The 5,975-nt window shown below is 33.8% G+C and overlaps 1 pseudogene; it reads left to right on the forward strand.

Annotated features, from left to right (window-relative positions):
• Nucleotides 1–1,312: 1,312 nt before the first annotated feature.
• On the forward strand, nucleotides 1,313–1,431 carry LOC112476746 (annotated as a pseudogene).
• Nucleotides 1,432–5,975: the final 4,544 nt, after the last annotated feature.

A 5,975-nucleotide genomic window follows, 5' to 3' on the forward strand; every position in this document is an offset into this window, starting at 1 on the left:
ATATTTATACTGTTTAAAAGTCCTTATCTGATAATTCTAACATATATGTAATTGGAGAAAGGTTTCTATTAAATGATTATTCTTATGGTTATGGGAAATTTTTCTGCTTCTTCATATCTCTCATATATTTTGGTTGTATTATGGACACAATAGATGCTACATTGCTGTATGTCTGGATTTTGTTGTCTCCCTGAATAGAATAGCAGGTTTTGTTTCAGAAAGTGGTATATTTACTTGTAGCCTGCTTGATCCTTTATGATATGACAGAGTGAATCTAGAATATCATTAGTCCTGCTTCTTTAGCATGACCTTTCCATGTTCTCTACTGAGTGTCCAGCAAGATCTTTCTTCTCTGGATAGAATGTGAATGTCTCCCCACACTGTATAAGCTCACAACTCCCCAGCAGTCATTCTTTCTCCAGTAGTTGTTCTTTGCTGGGCCATATGGAATCTTCCTTCCCTATATAACTCTCATATCCCCAGTTCCTTTCCTACCCCACAAATTCCAATCTCCTCATGAGGCTCAAAATCCAAACTCCAAACACTCAGCTTGGTGATACCACTAAGGCCCTATTTGGGCTCCTTCTGCACTGCAGTCTAGAGAGTGGTTCCAGGCAAAAACTTACTGCCTTGTAGTAGTACAGATGCCCCATTTACGGCATTTAGAATGGTTCTAAAATATTATTCACTCTAGGGCTAAATTAGTCCTACTTCTGGAGCATGACCTTTTTAGGTTCTTATTGAATGGCATGTCTACCACATTCTCTGTGATTTTAGGTAAAATTCCCGAGACCAGCCTAATACAACTCATTTGCCTTTCCGAGTGCTGTTGAAAAAGGTCTGGACAGATGTTCTTAATCAAATTCTGTCTTGTAAGCACTTTATATTGTAAAAAAAAAAAAAAAAAGCCATTTTATCTTCTAACATTTAGAATTCTCACTATATTCTTCAGACTGCAGTTGGTTTGGGGATAAGAAGATGAGCTGGAGGCAAGCCTTCCAGTAGATAATTAATCATTGTAATCAGCACTTACAGCCACTCACAGAAGGCAAGGATGTCAAGTGGAGAAGAAGTGACTTCACTATGTTTTCAGAGTTATTACAAATTCTGCTAAGGTTACACTCATTAAAATCACTATTAACTTTTCTTCCTCCATCAGGATAGTTAATTAATTCTTTTTCATATTTTAAGATTAAGACAACTGGAAGGGCGGGGGAAAATAAGAGTTAACACGTCCATACACGGGGCAAACTGATTCCTTTAGAAAGTTGTTAGAGGAGCTTTAAAAAAGGCATATAAAAATGGGAATTTTGTCTACAGCCATGCCACCCTGAACAAGCCTGATTTCGTCTGATCTCAGAAGCTAAGCAGGGTCGGGCCTGGTTAGTATTTGGATGGGAGACCACCTAGGAAGACCAGGTACTGTAGGTGTAAAAAAATAAAAAATAAAAAAATAAGGGGTTGTAAGCTGACAAGGTCTTTACAATCTGTGAGGTCAACCAAGGGTTGCCTTGCCTAAAAAATAAAATAAAAAATAAATGGGAATTTTGTTAAGTTACTCTGAACCTCAGCTCAAAAAGCAAAAGTCAGTAATCAATGATAATTTTATATATCTATCTCGCCAATTTGGACTGAATTCCCCTTCTGTTTTATCTTCCTGAACAGTGTTTTTCATTTTGATGTAGTAGATCCAGGTATTACAAATCCTAAAATTTACATAATTTAAGACAGACTCTTTAAGAAGAACAATGAAAAATTACAAATGCAAAATTGCTATGACCTTCCCAGGACCTAGCCAGGGGGCAGTGAATGTGGCAAATCAGCTCTTGTTGATATCCTTTGGCAAATTGCATTTTTAAAATCTTCTCCTATGTATACAATGACATTTTGTACTCCATTTTATCTTTAGTGATTTTATTTTATCTGTGATTAGTTTATTCTATATTCTCTCCTTACTTTTCTATAACATCTGTATAACCCTCGTGAATGCCTAATCTTTGAGAGTAAAACAGTCAATATTCTAAAAGCATTTACAATGCACTGAATAATTTTCTAAATTATTCGTGTATGTTAACTCATTTAATCCTGCAAACACTTTAGGAAGTAGATACCATCCTATTTTCTTACATGTGATAGATGGGAACACTAAGGTACAGAGAAGCACACAGCTCATTGAAATGACAGAACTTACCTCCACACCCAGGACCAGGCTCCAGGACCTGAGCTCTTAAACACTATGCTCTTCTGCTTCTCTTTGATTTATGGATACTGAGTGTTGGGAGGACACACACATGATTTTGAGCAGTATCCTCAGTACCACGATATCAGGAGCATCTGGGTCCAAGAACACTTACTCGAATGTTGATTGGCAGATGCTATACATTAGGAACCCATGAGATCAAAGATGAGACTCCAGAGGACAAAATTGAATATTATGTCTTTCCCTTTTCAGGTCAGGCTTCATTCTACTGCTATTATCAGATATGAGTTTGTATGGTGATGGGAAGGGGCAGAACTAGAATGGACAGTTTAAGATGTAGCAATGAAACTGCTTTGCTGAGCTGGTGTGAATATTTACTTTTTTGGACCTCATTTGAGATGTCCCATTATTCACTTCCAGGACCTATCTAAAAATAAAAGCACAAAGGAAGACCAAAAAGAAACATACCAATCAAATATTAGCCAAAATTAAGCCAGTATGGTTTTATTATTATACAAACTATACTCTTAAGTCAAAAACATCCTAAGGAATTCTATGTGAGCCTCATAGTATAATTTCAAAATACATAAAGTAAAATTTACATGAATTATAAGAAATTTACAAATCTACCATTAATATGAGAAAGCTTCAAACTACTTCTCTCAATTTAAAAAGGAAACATAGATCAATGGAGAGAGAGAGAATAATGTATCCAATTATAAAATGTATGTACATTTTTATAAAGAACACCTAAAGACTTTTTTAGATCACTATGTATTAGGCCACAAAGCAAGGCCAAACTATTACCAAAAGATGGACAGAACCTAGACTAAATTTTATAAATTCATTTTAAGTAAGTGAAAAGTAAATGTCAAAATGATAAATTTATAAAATAAAGTAAAATTATTAAATATAAAATAATACAACTTTAGAAATAACTCAGGGTCAAAAATGAAAATTAGAACATATTTAGAATGAAATGATAATGAAAATATCCTCTATCAGAACCTGAAGAATACTGTTACACTGGCATTTAGAGAGAGATTTATAGCTTTTCATCCTTGTATTAGGAAAAAAAACCCACTAAAGTTAATGAACTTAAAATATTATAAAAAGGGAACAGAACCAATACACTAAGAAAATTGAAAACAGGAAACAATAAAAATGGGTATAAACTAATTAAATGAAAAACAAATATATAAAAGAAAAATCAAGAAAAAAGGCATAAGTGAGATACATTGTGAATAAAAAAGGGATATTATTATTATAATGATATGGCTAAAAAAATTTAAAAGAAACTATTATGAAAATATTATGCCAGCAAATTTGAAAATGTAGAGAAGTGGTATAAAACTGATTCGAAAGAAATTAAAAACATGTATTAATGATTGTATTAAATATATGAGTAGTACTTGCACACAAACACACACACACACGCACACACATTTGGCCAATGTGCATTTAGAGGTAAATTCTATCAGAATTCAAGGAACAGATAAGTTTGATCTATATGAACTTTTCTAGAGAACAGAGGAAAATGGGGAATATTCCTCAACTTATTTTATGAGCTTGGTATATAAAATATTGATACCAAAGTCTGATAAGGTCAATATGAAAAATGAAAAATGTGAGTGAGAAAAAAATTTTACTTATGATGTAATTTTAAACATTATTAGCAAACCAAATCAGCATTGTGTTCTTAAAACTCATATCTAAGATGAATTTAAACCAGGATGCTAAGAAATAGAAAATCTACTAACTTAATTCTGTAGATTACAAATATTAAAGATGAAAATTCATATAATAATGTTAATAGATGCAGCAAGGGCATTTGCCAAAAAAAATCAACCCTCACTCATGATTACTCAAAAAATGAAATAAATAAAATCTCTTCTCAAATTTGGAATAGAAGGCAATTTCTCCTGTCCAATAAAAGACACCTTCCAAAACACACAGGAAATATCATAATGGTAAAATTTTAGATTTCTTTTTAACATGAAGAAGCAACAAGGATGCCTACTGTCGCTGCTTCTATTATTCACTGTACTCGATGTCCTCGCCAGTACAATATAAAAAGAAATGTATCTCATTTCAGTTACTGACTCACTTTTCTGCTCAGCTGTATAGCAAAACTCATTAAAAGAATTGTCTGTATTCTCATATTTTTTCTACATGGAAATAAATAAAATCCACCCAAATGAGAACAAGCAAAGGCTATTTATTCATAACCTGTTATAACAAAGGAGTCAACTACTATCATTTATGTTCAGTAAAGACTCAAAGGCAGGCAGAGGAAGCTAAAAGCTTTACAGAAAAAATGGAAGGCTTCAGGTATGCCACGACTAGAGGCTGATTCCATGAAGAAGCTGTAAGCAGACTATTAGAAGCAGAGCATTCTGTGTGACCGGTCAGGGGTATATATCTGTCTTTCTGTTTGGTCCTAACTTGGAAGCAGGGACAAAAATTAGGGAAGCTATCAAGTCCAAGCCGTTGGGGCCAACTGTTCACAGGTGTTTAGTTTCCTGGATTGTCTGCCAGAGATAGTATGATCTGACTTTCTACACCTCTGATGTGTAGATAGTAGGCTAACTTCCTGGCCTGGTTTGTGTAGATGATGGCTTGGTTTCCCAAACTGGTTGCTGCAGATTGTGAGTCAGAAATCTATTTATATATATTTTCTGGCAAATGTCTGTTTATATATTTAGTCTCTCACCTAGAATTACTCCAATCATACCTTCATTCTCATCAATTTCCTGAAACTGCTCCTGTCAAGGTTATCAATAACTAATTTTATTAAATGCAGTGGTCAGTTCTCACTCTCGTTTCACCTAAATCTATCAACTGCATTTGGCAGTTGATTCCTCCTGTTCCTGGAAGCATTTTCTTCACTTTCAGTTTTCCTATCTTACTACCTATTTTGTTCACATCTGTATCCCTCGTTCCTTGAACAATTTACGCTTATAAGAGGTGCTCAATACATATTTCCTTGATTTGTTTTAATTTATTGAGAATCTTAGAGAGCCCTCCAGCTAGTCCCCAATTCAGTGTTTGGAAATGAGGAACATAAATCCTAAAGAGTACAATCTCTCGCTTTAATTAATATAATGGGTTAATAAAAGAAAAGGAACGTAACCCAGGTCTCCTGACTTCCAAAATTCAATGTTTTTTCCATCTCTAACAGACTACTTCTGATGTTTTGATTTCAATTATTATCATTTTAGGGTCTGTTGAAATATACCTTACTAAGGTAGAAACTTTAAAAAATAATATGAGTAACCTTGCAAATCATCCTTCATTGTAGAAAAACAAATGCATTATCAATAACAAAAAGATAACACCTGATTAATAAGCATCTTATTAATCAGCGTTTCACAGCTAGGAAATGCATATCTGAGTTCATCATGGTCATTTAAATTCGCCTATGTAAATATATAAATTCTTTAAGAGAAGAGATTGTGATTTGCTCATCCTTGTATTCTTAGCACATAAACCTGTATCTGGCACATAGTAGGTACACGACAAATTTCTGATAAGTGAATAATGACATAATGAATAAGTGATCTCTGTTAGATTGAAAGCTATTGTAAAGATTAAATTTCCCTAATTAGATTTTAAAGTTTACAGTGGGAACCAACTGTTTCTAAATTTAGGAAATCAGAAGTTAAGAATTGGGTCTATTCACTTGGTCTGCTTTCTTAGGCAACTCTACACAAACCCTTGTCCTGCTCCTGATCTTTGCTTTTACATTTAGAATAGTGGTCAGATGTGCTTCTCA

This window comes from Pteropus alecto, unplaced genomic scaffold, assembly GCF_000325575.1.
Source record: "Pteropus alecto unplaced genomic scaffold, ASM32557v1 scaffold71, whole genome shotgun sequence".
NCBI classification, from domain to species: domain Eukaryota; kingdom Metazoa; phylum Chordata; class Mammalia; order Chiroptera; family Pteropodidae; genus Pteropus; species Pteropus alecto.